This window comes from Lagenorhynchus albirostris, chromosome 2, assembly GCF_949774975.1.
Source record: "Lagenorhynchus albirostris chromosome 2, mLagAlb1.1, whole genome shotgun sequence".
Taxonomy (NCBI): Eukaryota; Metazoa; Chordata; class Mammalia; order Artiodactyla; family Delphinidae; genus Lagenorhynchus; species Lagenorhynchus albirostris.
In genome coordinates this window covers 21,989,033-22,001,635 of record NC_083096.1, presented here as the reverse complement: position 1 = coordinate 22,001,635, position 12,603 = coordinate 21,989,033, and the positions used below count along the sequence as shown (strand labels likewise).

The 12,603-nt window shown below is 42.4% G+C and overlaps 1 pseudogene; it reads left to right on the top strand.

The window, feature by feature from the left end:
* Positions 1–1,058: 1,058 nt before the first annotated feature.
* Positions 1,059–1,138, top strand: LOC132516629 (small nucleolar RNA U3; annotated as a pseudogene).
* The last annotated feature ends 11,465 nt before the right edge of the window (positions 1,139–12,603 follow it).

Genomic DNA, 12,603 nt, shown 5'->3' with positions numbered 1-12,603 from the left:
CTGCCGTGCCTGGGGTTCTCTGAGCAACCAGACCATGGGGTCTTGGGTAAACGCCATCTCAGCTCAACTCGCCCCTGGAACTGATGGTCATGGGGGTCATCATCTTGGGGGTTCTGACCCCCCCATGGGCAGTACTGGAGGGGAGCACACCTGAGCCTGGACCAGGTGAGCTGCTGAGTCAAAATGCAAGTACCAAAAGGAGGTACTCTTGGCCCCAGTTTGCCCAGGAAAGTCCCAGTTTTAGGACTGAAAGTCCTGGGCAAACTGGGGCAGCTGGCAACCCGAGGAGAATCCTGGAGTTCCCCTCATAGGTGGTGCCTGTCCAAAGGCATTGGTCATGTCAGGGTAGGCAGTAGCCCAACAGCACTGACCCCAAACTTTCCGATGGAGTTGTCATAGCCCTTCAGAGAAATCAGGGTTAGTCCCCAGCCTCTGCTATGTAAGACCTCTGATGTACTTAAGGATCATATTTATTTCATCCTTCCGTTTTCTCCAGATTGAATAATACCTGTCCCTTGAGTCTGTGCACTCACGTCATAATCCCCTTGTCACTCTCCTCTGAGCTCTTTCCACGATGGCCCCCAGCCTTTCTGTTTGGAACCAGAGAAGGACCAAAGGCTCCGGGAGTTGGGTTCCTCCTCTGGGTCAAACTCTCATCTTTAGAATCCAGGGGGTGGCATGGGCTGCAGTTTCAGGGCCCATGAGATTCTAAACCCGCCTCGTCCAAACCTGAGTGTTCATCACAGCAACCAGTTTAGCTCTGGACGTACTTAGGGGTGTGGGAGGGTGAGATGTAAGGCAGAAAAATGTCTGACCCGGGGTGAAACCAAGTCAGAGTGGGGGGACTTTCTCCAGAGCACCCCCTTCTTCTCTTCCTTACCATCCCTCCCCCAACCCCACTCTCCAGGGCTCTTAGCAGCCCCCTGTAAGGGCACCTGCCCCCATGACACCTCCCCTGAGAAGCCTCCCCAGCCCCTCCCTTCGGCCCTTCAGCCCTTTCTATAACCTCCTGGTGTTCTCAGAGATTGTACCACAAAAATTCACACAATAACTGTCTTAAGACTATACTCTCAGGGATCATTTCTATAGTTTGTTACCAGAGAAGTTTCTCTGAACATGTAGAGCACAGAGAATGCATAGAAATAAAGTCCCATTATTCAGGGGGAAAAAAAGACTTTCTTGTTCTGTTTCTTGATTGTTTCATGTTAATTTTGTTTTCTCAATGCGATTTCAAAGCCCTTTAGGAAAAAGAAGTTTATCTCATTTATCTTACTCCCTTTTCTTCTTCTTTTTCTTTAATCTTCACAGCATCTCTCAAGGTCTCAGGAAGCTAAAAAGCTCTCAGTAAATACTATCAGAGGATGATGAATGAATCCTGAATACACCATCGCCCAGCACGACACCTCACGTGCCAAAGCTCAACAGGTGTTTTGCTGAATGAATGAGTGAACGCTCCCGCCTTGGAAATGTATCCTACTTATCCACATTCCTCTATTCACTGGCTTGGTGAATAAGAATTCACCAGAAACAATACAAATATAAAAAGATGGAACGAGACAAAAATATAATACAGTGGGATGTAGCACTTGGTAGTTAAATGATTTCTCTACTTTTTATGGGGGAAATTCTGGCTCCTTAACCTCTCATTTATTGGCAAAGGGAGCTGAATGTATATTTGAAATACACATCCACTCCTTCCTCTGGGATTTTTACTTGTGTAGCCTTTCAAAAACCTCCTGCTTCTTCAGTAGTTGTAAGGCAAGCCACGAGATGGCAAATTTTAATATGAAAAAATAATAGCATACATTTAACCTGCTGGTATTCTGAGAAAAAAATCTTTTATAGCAGTTTTCATGCTTTTAGCTGCTGTCTGAACATTGCACAAGTAGATTTCTATTTACCAATGGTGGCAATTAACGCAAAGTCTTAAGTTTAACAAAACGATTGCTTATTCCAGCAGATATGTGAATCCATTTTCCTGCCATGCTTAATTTTTCCATCTAGTTTGGTGCGTGGTTCCCACAGCCTCAAAAGGTACAGTCTCTGTTCTGTAACCTAACTGTACTGTCACCTAACTGGCAGTGACCAGAGCGATTTTGCCTTCAAAAGAAGTGAAATGAACGACACAGAAATTCTAGCCAGGTAACCTTCAACATCCCTGTTCTCAGTCTCTTCATCTATAAAATAGGCATATGACTTTGCAATTGAATGTAATCTTATGCAATGCACTTAACCTTGAACATAGACTATAACTGCTCAAGAAATGTTAGCCATTGCAATAGTGATAACTATAAAATATATTAAGAAAGCACACATTGTTGTTATTATTGTCGTTGTTCATGTGGTACTGAAAAGTATGTGGGGTTGGAGCCTGAAGTGACCATATTAGGCCACAAACACTTGTAGACGGAAAGGAACTAGAAAGAAGCAGGGTTGAAAGAGACCACAGCTTCCTACCTTCCTAGTTCTGCTTCCACTAGTTTCTTGCTCTCAGATGTTCATGGCATTGAATCTGGTGCCCTTAAGTACATGCACTATGGAAGCCACCTCCAAGATGGCCATTGACGATCCTCACCCCTACTAGCCACACCCACACGTACTCCCCTCCACCTCTGAGTCTTGGTCATAAAATACATTGTGATTTCCCCTTGTCCTCTAGATTACTCCAAAGCCACGCACCACGTTGTGAGAAGGGACCCACGTTATGAGGAACTGAGGCTTCCTGCTAATAGCCATGTGAGGAGCATTTCCAAAGCAGATCTTCCATCCCAGTCAAGTCTTCCCATGACCACAACTCTGGCCAACATCCGGACTACGGCCTCAAGAGACACCCTAAGCCAGAACGACTCAGCTAAGCTGCTCCCAGACTCCTGGCCCTCAGAAACGGTGAGATAATGAATGTTTATTGTTTCATGAAACTAAGTTTTGGGGTAGCTTGTTACACAACAGTAGATAACTTAGTACATGCCTTATTGCTTAAACTTGATTAAATGCTTTTTCGTACCTTGCAGTACAAGATCTCAGGCCAAGACACGTACGTTAAAAACTTTAGCTTAAGAAATAGAGGTGCAAACCGAACTGTAATTGTTGAAGTTTTTCATTTGCTTTTTCTGAGGTACATGAAAGCTGACCCTAGTTTTAAGGTAAACTACTTACCTGCCTATCTATCTGCCTATCAATCATTTCCCATCACTTATTCAGCTATCCATGCCCTGTCTTAAGACTGGGGTTTTAAGATAAAATATACATAGATAAATAATACATAGTAGAGGGGGAAAGACTCCATTTCCTTTCTAGAACTCCTTTTGGGAAGTTTTCTTTGGAAAACTGTGTTTGACCAACTGACTTGGGGTAAAAGTTGAGCCCCCAGGGAATGATTTATTCAGTGGGAGACTGTAGGTGTGTGTGTGTGTGTGTGTGTGTGTGTGTGTGTGTGTGTGTGTGTGTGTGTGTGTGTGTGTGTGTTGGGGCAGGGAGGGTTGGAAGTCTCATATATTTTTACATCTTTAGAAGAAACACAGAAGGGTGAGAGAAAGGGAGAGGAAATGGGTAGAGGTCAAAGGCTTCAGGGTATGACTCTTCCCTTTGCTTTTCCCCCATCTTATATAAAATCACTAAACTCACAAAATAATTAAGACATATGAATTGGAGAGATAGAAACCAGTGATGGGGCAAGGCTTTGTGTTCACACTAAAGTATTGGAATAAGGACTGTCCAGGCAGCCCCAAAAGCACAGAAACAGATAGAAGGAGGAGTAAACATCCAGCACACAAATCAACTCTGGGAAGGGCTTTTAGATGTTCAGAGAGCTATAGTACTGGGGGGTTGAGGCACAGGTGAATCTCTGAGAGCCACTAAGGACTCAGTGGGCATCAGATGGATGGATGGAAGGATGGATGGATGGATGGAAGGATGGATGGATGGATGGATGGATGGAAGGATGGATGGATGGATGGATGGATGGATGGAAGGATGGATGGATGGATGGATGGATGGTTGGATGGATGGATGGATGGATGGAAGGATGGATGGATGGAAGGATGGATGGATGGATGGATGGATGGATGGAAGGATGGATGGATGGATGGATGGATGGATGGATGGATGGATGGATGGATGGATGGATGGATGGAAGGATGGAAGGATGTATGGATGGATGGAAGGATGGATGGATGGATGGAAGGATGGAAAGATGGATGGATGGAAGGATGGATGGCTGCATGGCTGCATGGATGGGTGGATGGATGGATGGAAGGATGGACGGAAGGATGGAAGGATGGATGGATGGATGGATGGGTGGCTGCATGGATGGAGACAGAGGTAGAGAAATAAACAGGTGTGAGCTCCTTGAAGGCTGAGAGCATCAGCTACATTTTATTCATCTTGATATATTCAGGGCTGGCTGTACATGGCAGACATTTTATAAACCCTTATAGAATAAATGAATGAGTGAGTGATATACAAATGAATAAATAGATCATTAACTTGCAAGGACTGATCTTCTAATATATGCACTCTATCTATCCATTCACTGTTACAATTATCCTGAACCTCATGAGTTTATTTCATAAGCTTACATGTATGTCAAGGTTGAAGAAGATATTCCATCAGCTTAAGTATACTTACATTAAAGCAATGATTTAGTGCTCACAGAAGATATAATCTTTCCTTCTGGTCCACCAGACAAACAATTATGTTCCATCTTCACTTTCTGCCATCCATCTGGGGGCAGGGGAGTGGGAGAAGAGATTGTAGAATGGATGTAACCTGCTAATGCAGCAATACATCGCCAGCCTGAGTAAGGTAGGAGCTACTACAAAGGAACTGGCTTGGGCTGATAAATGTGTCTGATTCCCCTTCTCAGGTTTCTCCAGGATTCTGGAACTGAACATACCATTCGGCTCTGCATATCTGAACAGCTCTTGTCATTAGCTAGATGTGAGAGTCTTCTGCCTGTGAAGTTCTAAATCAGGCACAGACTCTGTCCTCTCTACACACATCCACACACAGCTCTGCTGGTCTGCACTGGAGCAATATGGGTCTGCCAACTGCTGCAGATTAATTTGATTTAGGCATCTTTTTTCCTAATCACACAAAGAATTTCAATAAAAAGTAGATCATTCCGATAACAGCTGTCAGTTCCAGCGCAGTCCTGGTAATTATCACCTTGTCAGACCTTGAAATCCTCCTACATGCTATGTCATGGTTCTGAGTTCATCTGAATTGATGAATTATTTGCGGAGATAATGAAACCTATCAGATTACCTTTCAACTTCATTTGAAATGAAATTAACTGGCAAGGAGACCATAATGACTTATGGAGAGACATTCTAAGCCTTAAAATCGCAGACTGATTTCCTCTCTCCTTTACTAAGTCTGCCATTCCTTCACCCTTTTCTCCAGTTAGCCTGCTACTTCCTTTTTCTTCTCATTGGAGGCTTAGAAGGGCAGGAGACTGGAGAGGCTAGATCATTAAAAAAAAAAAAAAAAAGAAAAAGAGTGTGCGTGATGTGTGTATATGTGTGTGTGTGTGTGTGTGTGCGCGCACACGCATGTGTGTAGACAAGCTGCTGGTTCTAATTTCAAGGGGTGGAATTTCACATCTTCCTGCTTTTTTTCTCCCCCTGTCAACACCCCTCACTGCTAGTGAGGTTTTAGGAGGCAATCCTCAAAGATGAAAATCAAACAAGAAGGAAATTATGAATAGAATTATCCTCTTTTTCCTTTTCTTTCCCCTTTCCCTTTCATTGCCTAGAAATTAGACTTATAAATGCATAGCTCTAGCCCAGAACTTTCTCCTCCGACCCCTCTATCTTACTTCCTTTTAAATATTTCACCTCAATGACCAATTGATATTCAAAGCCAACATGTCTGTGGTGGGGACTGCTACACATTCACCAAAACCCACCTAGACTACATTTCCCAATGTTCTATGTGGGTGGGTATGGCTTTATGACTGAGTTCTAAGCAAAGGAAAGTTGGGAAGTGATGTGTACCAGTTCCAAGTCTGACCCCTTCCAAAACTTATCGTGTGACTCTCCCTGTTCTTCTCCCATCTGTTGACTGAATGCAGAGAATTCTAAAGACCTGGAATAGGTGGAGGAGCCACAAGACGGGAGGAGCCACAAGATAGAAGGAGCCTGGGTCTCTGAATGAGCTCATGGAAGCCTGTCTGACCAGGAACTCCTGCAATGGACTAGGACATGAACCCGAAATAGACTTCTATTGTATTCAGGGTTCATCTGCTACCATATGTTTTGGTTGCCCTGGCGTGAGGGCCAGACCAACCCCCAACCCAAAATTTGGTTTGGAGACTGATGATGCCACACATGCACAAGAGGGCATGAAGAGATCTATCACTCACAGAATGAGTCTTTCGGGGGAAAGCAGGGCCGGCTCCCAATCAGGTCTAAAGATGGCTTGAGAGAGGGAAGAGGGGTGACTGGCTTGGGCTTTTATCGTGCTTAGTGGATGGGACTAAGGAAGGCTCTCAAACAAGCCGGGTTTTGTGTGGCTGGAACTCTCCTCTGGTGTCAAGTGAGGGAGCATGAAGACATTCTTATCGGATTGCCCAGATGTGGGAGGAAGGGGAAGGGAGCCTGATGAGGCTTGAAAGCTGTCAGCAGTCAAACATCAAAAATGGAGCCAGTCTCTATCACACCATAGCTGGAATCACCTTGATCTATACAACATCAAAACCGAACACATTACCATCCATTACCCAGCACAGTCCTGACCTCTCCCTTGCATCTCTTGGGACCAGACCGACCAACCACTCAAAAGCTGGACATGAACAGAGGGCAACCTTGTAGAAGTGATTGGCATTAAAGTCACTCTCCCTGAGCACTTACTCTGCTCCCACCTGCTCCCTTCCCCCCACAGCCCCAGATGGGAGAACTTCCCAGGGGTTGAGGGCAGAGCAGAAGCCACGAAGGCCGTTTCTGCCAGAAGAACCACACAAGGGCTAAGCTGACGATGGGCTTCAGACACCTGAGCAATACCCAGGGCACGGCGCGGGACTTCCTGTATGTTCCTCCCCACAGCTGCTTCCATGAGCCAGACTCTCTCAAAACAATAAACAACAGTCAAAGAAAGACCTGGCTTTTTTTCCCTCAAGGTTTTCTCGACTGTTACGGGTGCAGAAGGTGATGGAGTTCAGTGTTAGTCACTATGTGACTCTGGAGACCCAGCTGTCTTTGCTCCTTTGAGTCTATGTTTCAGTGATTCGGAGGAGAACGAGCCCAGGGATGTTTGCAGCGGGAACCAACCTGCAGGCGCTCTAAGGCTTTGCCTGTTTTCCTGCTACTGAACCCAGAAAGATGTCTCCAGGATGCAGTCCTCCCCATTGTCTTAACGCTCTTCCCTCCTACATTCCTCATAGGACACTGATTCCTACTGACCGTAGCACTTATCTCTGCCTCCTGCTGGTTCCAAAAGCAATCCAAAATTCAATTTACTTCAACATATATTTACTGTGGTCTATTAAGAACTAAGCCCGGCTCCAGAGCTATTGAAATAAATACCTATCCTCAAAGAGCTTATAATCTATCAAATCCTGAACTCAACCTCCATTTACGTTATGTGGATTGATGATCACTAGTGGTATTACCCAATGTGGAGCAAGCCCGACTTTTTCACATTACTTGCAATGCTTAGTTCCATAGGTGGAACCTATTCCATCCCATAGTACATACTCATCTCTCAGTCACCATGAGCCCACCTGTCCCATGCCTCTCTCTGAGTCTCTCCTGCTACATTTCACGGAGACCGTCATCCCTCGTGATGCTCATGACTGCAGGGTTTGGGAAAGTCTGCTGATGCGCTCAGCCCAGTTCCCCCAGGTACTTGACCACAGAACACACCTTCTACCTGACACCTCTCCAGAACCCTCCCAGGGAACAACTGCTGCAGCTCCATACGAAGAGGAAAGGGTGGGGGAAGGTTGCTTCCACCCAAATCCTGCCCTCTGCCCACTTGGAGCCTTTGGGGTTTTCTGGGGGGGAGTTTGTTTTGTTTTGTTTTGTTTTTGGCCATGCCACACAGCATGCAGGATCGTAGTTTCCCAACCAGGGATCCACCCCGTGCCCCGTGGAGTGGAAATGTGGAGTCTTAACCACTGGACAAGCAGGGAAGTCTCTCTTGAGCCTTTGGTTCTTTGAAAAGTCTTTTTTTTTTTTTTTTAACATCTTTATTGGAGTATATTGCTTTACAATGGTGTGTTAGTTTCTGCTTTATAACAAAGTGAATCAGCTATACATATACATATAGCCCCATATCTCCTCCTTCTTGCGTCTCCCTCCCACCCTCCCTATCCCACCCCTCTAGGTGGTCACAAAGCACCAAGCTGATCTCCTTGTGCTATGCGGCTGCTTCCCACTAGCTATTTTACATTTGGTAGTGTATACATGTAAATACCACTCCCTCACTTCGTCCCAGCTTACCCTTCCCACTCCCCATGTCCTCAAGTCCATTCTCTACATCTGCGTCTTTATTCCTGTCCTGCCCCTAGGTTTTTCAGACCATTGTTTTTTTTTTTAGATTCCATATATATGTGTTAGCATACAGTATTTGCTTTTCTCTTTCTGACTTACTTCACTCTGTATGACAGACTCTAGGTCCATGCACCTCACGACAAATAACTCAATTTAGTTTCTTTTTATGCCTGAGTAATATTCCATCGTATATATGTGGCACATCTTCTTTATCCATTCATCTGTCAATGGACATTTAGGTTGCTTCCATGTCCTGGTTATTGTAAACAGAGCTGAAATGAACACGTGGTACATGACCCCTTTTGAATTATGGTTTTCTCTGGGTATATGCCCAGGTGTGGAATTGCTGGGTCATATGGTAGTTCTATTTGTAGTTTTTTAAGGAACCTCCATACTGTTCTCCATAGTGGCTGTATCAATTTACATTCCCACCAACAGTGCAAGAGGGTTCCCTTTTCTCCACATCCTCTCCAGCATTTATTGTTTGTAGATTTTTTGATGATGGCCATTCTGACCAGTGTGAGGTAATACCTCATTGTAGTTTTGATTTGCATTTCTCTAATGATTAGTGATGTTGAGCATTCTTTCATGTGTTTGTTGGCAATCTGTATATCTTCCTTGGAGAAATGTCTAGTTAGGTCTTCTGTCCATTTTTGGATTGGGTTGTTTGTTTTATGATACTGAGCAGCGTTAGTGGCTTGTAAATCTTGGAGATTAATCCTTCGTCAGTTGCTTCATTTGCAAATATTTTCTCCCATTCTGAGGGTTGTCTTTTCATCTTGTTTATGGTTTCCTTTGCTGTGCAAAAGCTTTTAAGTTTCATTAGGTCCCATTTGTTTATTTTTGTTTTTATTTCCATTTCTCTAGGAGGTGGGTCAAAAAGGATCTTGCTGTGATATATGTCATAGAGTGTTCTGCCTATGTTTTCCTCTAAGAGTTTTATAGTGTCTGGCCTTACATTTAGGTCTTTAATCCATTTTGAGTTTATTTTTGTGTATGGTGTTAGGGAGTGTTCTAATTTCATTCCTTTACATGTAGCTGTCCAGTTTTCCCAGCACCACCTATTGAGAGGCTGTCTTTTCTCCATTGTATATGCTTGCCTTCTTTACCAAAAATAATGTGACAATATGTGTGTGGGTTTATCTCTGGGCTTTCTATCCTGTTCCACTGATCTATATTTCTGTTTTTGTTCCAGTACCATACTGTCTTGATTACTGTCGCTTTGTAGTATAGTCTGAAGTCCAGGGGCCTGATTCCTCCAGCTCTGTTTTTCTTTCTCAAGATTGCTTTGGCTATTTGGGGTCTTTTGTTTTTCCATACACATAGTGAAATTTCTTTTTATAGTTCTGTGAAAAATCCGACTGGTAGTTTGATAGGGATTGCATTGAATCTGTAGATTGCTTTGGGTAGTATAGTCATTTTCACAATATTGATTCTTCCAAGCTGAGAACATGATATATCTCTCCATCTGTTTGCACCATCTTTAATTTCTTTCATCAGTGTCTTATAGTTCTCTGCATACAGGTCTTTTGTCTCCTTAGGTAGGTTGGTTCCTAGGTATTTTATTCTTTTTGTTGCAGTGGTAAATGGGAGTGTTTCCTTAATTTCTCTTTTAGATTTTTCATCATTAGTGAATAGGAATGCCAGAGATTTCTGTGCATTAATTTTGTATCCTGCTACTTTACCAAATTCATTGATTAGCTCTATTAGTTTTCTGGTAGCATCTTTAGGATTCTCTGTATATAGTATCACGTCATCTGCAAACAGTGACAGGTTTACTTCTTTTCTGATTTGGATTGCTTTTATTTTTCTTCTCTGTTTGCTGTGGCTAAAACTTCCAAAACTATGTTGAATAATAGTGGTGAGAGTGGATGACCTTGTCTTGTTCCTGATGTTAGAGGAAATGGTTTCAGTTTCTCACCATTGAGAAAAATGTTGGCTGTGGGTTTGTCATATATGGCCTTTATTATGTTATGGTAATTTCCCTCTATGCCTACTTTCTGGAGGGTTTTTATCATAAATGGGTGTCGAATTTTGTCAAAAGTTTTTTTTGCATGTATTGAGATGATCATATGGTTTTTCTCCTTCAATTTGTTAATATGGTTTATCACATTGATTGTTTTGCGTATACTGAAGAATCCTTGCATCCCTGGGATAAACCCCACTTGATCATGGTGTATGATCCTTTTAATGTGCTGTTGGATTCTATTTGCTAGTATTTTGTTGAGGATTTTTGCATCTATGTTCATCAGTGATATTGGCCTGTAGTTTTCTTTTTTTGTGGCATCTTTGTCTGGTTTTGGTATCAGGGTGATGGTGGCCCCATAGAATGAGCTGGGGAGTGTTGCCCTCTCTGCTATAGTTTGGAAGAGTTTGAGAAGGATAGGTGTTAGCTCTTCTCTAAATGTTTGATAGAATTTGCCTGTGAAGCCATCTGGTCCTGGGCTTTTGTTTGTTGGAAGATTTTTAATCACAGTCTCAATTTCAGTGCTTGTGATTGGTCTATTTATGTTTTCTATTTCTTCCTGGTTCAGTCTTGGAAGGTTGTGCTTTTCTAAGAATTTGTCCATTTCTTCCAAGTTGTCCATTTTATTGGCATAGAGTTTCTTGTAGCAATCCCTCACGATCCTTTGTATTTCTGCAGTGTCAGTTGTTACTTCTCCTTTTTCATTTCTAATTCTATTGATTTGAGTCTTCTCCCTTTTTTTCTTGATGAGTCTGGCTAATGGTTTATCAATTTTGTTTATCTTCTCAAAGAACCAGATTTTAGTTTTATTGATGTTGGCTATCATTTCCTTCATTTCTTTTCACTTATTTCTGATCTGATCCTTATGATTTCTTTCCTTCTGCCAACTTTGGGGTTTTTTGTTCTTCTTTCTCTAATTGCTTTAGGTATAAGGTTAAGTTGTTTATTTGAGATGTTTCTTGTTTCCTGAGGTAGGATTGTATTGCTATAAACTTCCCTCTTAGAACGGTTTTTGCTGCATTCCATAGTTTTTGGGTCGTCGTGTTTTCATGTCATTTGTTTCTAGGTATTTTTTGATTTCCTCTTTGATTTCTTCAGTGATCTCTTGGTTAGTTAGTAGTGTATTGTGTAGCCTCCATGTGTTTGTATTTTTTACAGGTTTTTCTTCCTGTAATTGATATCTAGTCTCATAGCGTGGTGGACTGAAAAGATATTTGATACGATTTCCATTTTCTTAAATTTACCAAGGCTTGACTTGTGACCCAGGGTATGATCTATCCTGGAGAATGTTCCATGAGCACTTGAGAGAAAGTGTATTCTGTTTTTTTTTGGATTGAATGTCCAATAAATATCAGTTAAGTCCATCTTGTTTAATGTGTCATTTAAAGCTTGTGTTTTCTCATCTATTTTCATTTTGGATGATCTGTCCATTGGTGAAAGCTGGGTGTTAAAGTCCCCTACTATGTTTGTGTTACTGTTTATTTCCCCTTTTATGGCTGTTAGCATTTGCCTTATGTATTGAGGTGCTCCCACGTTGAGTGCATAAATATTTACAATTGTTATATCTTCTTCTTAGATTGATCCCTTGATCGTTAGGTAGTGTCCTTCTTTGTCTCTTGTAATAGTCTTTATTTTAAAGTCTATTTTGTCTGATATGAGAATTGCTACTCCAGCTTTCTTTTGATTTCCATTTGCATGGAATATCTTTTTCCATCCCCTCACTTTCAGTCTGTATGTGTCCCTAGGCCTGAAGTGGGTCTCTCGTAGACAGCATTATGTACGGGTCTTGTTTTTGTATCCATTCAGCCAGTCTATGTCTTTTGACCGGAGCATTAAACCATTTACATTTAAGGTAGTTATCGATATGTATGTTCCTATTACCATTTTCTTAATTGTTTTGGGTGTGTTATTGTAAGTCCTTTCCTTCTTTTGTGTTTCCTGCCTAGAGAAGTTCCTTTAGCATTTGTTGTAAAGCTGGTTTGGTGGTGCTGAATTCTCTTAGCTTTTGCTTGTCTGTAGAAGTTTTAATTCCTCCGTCAAATCTGAATGAGATCCTTGCTGAGTAGAGTAATCTTCGTTGTAGGTTTTTCACTTTCATCACTTTAAATATGTCCTGCCAGTCTCTTCTGGCTTGCAGAGTTTCTG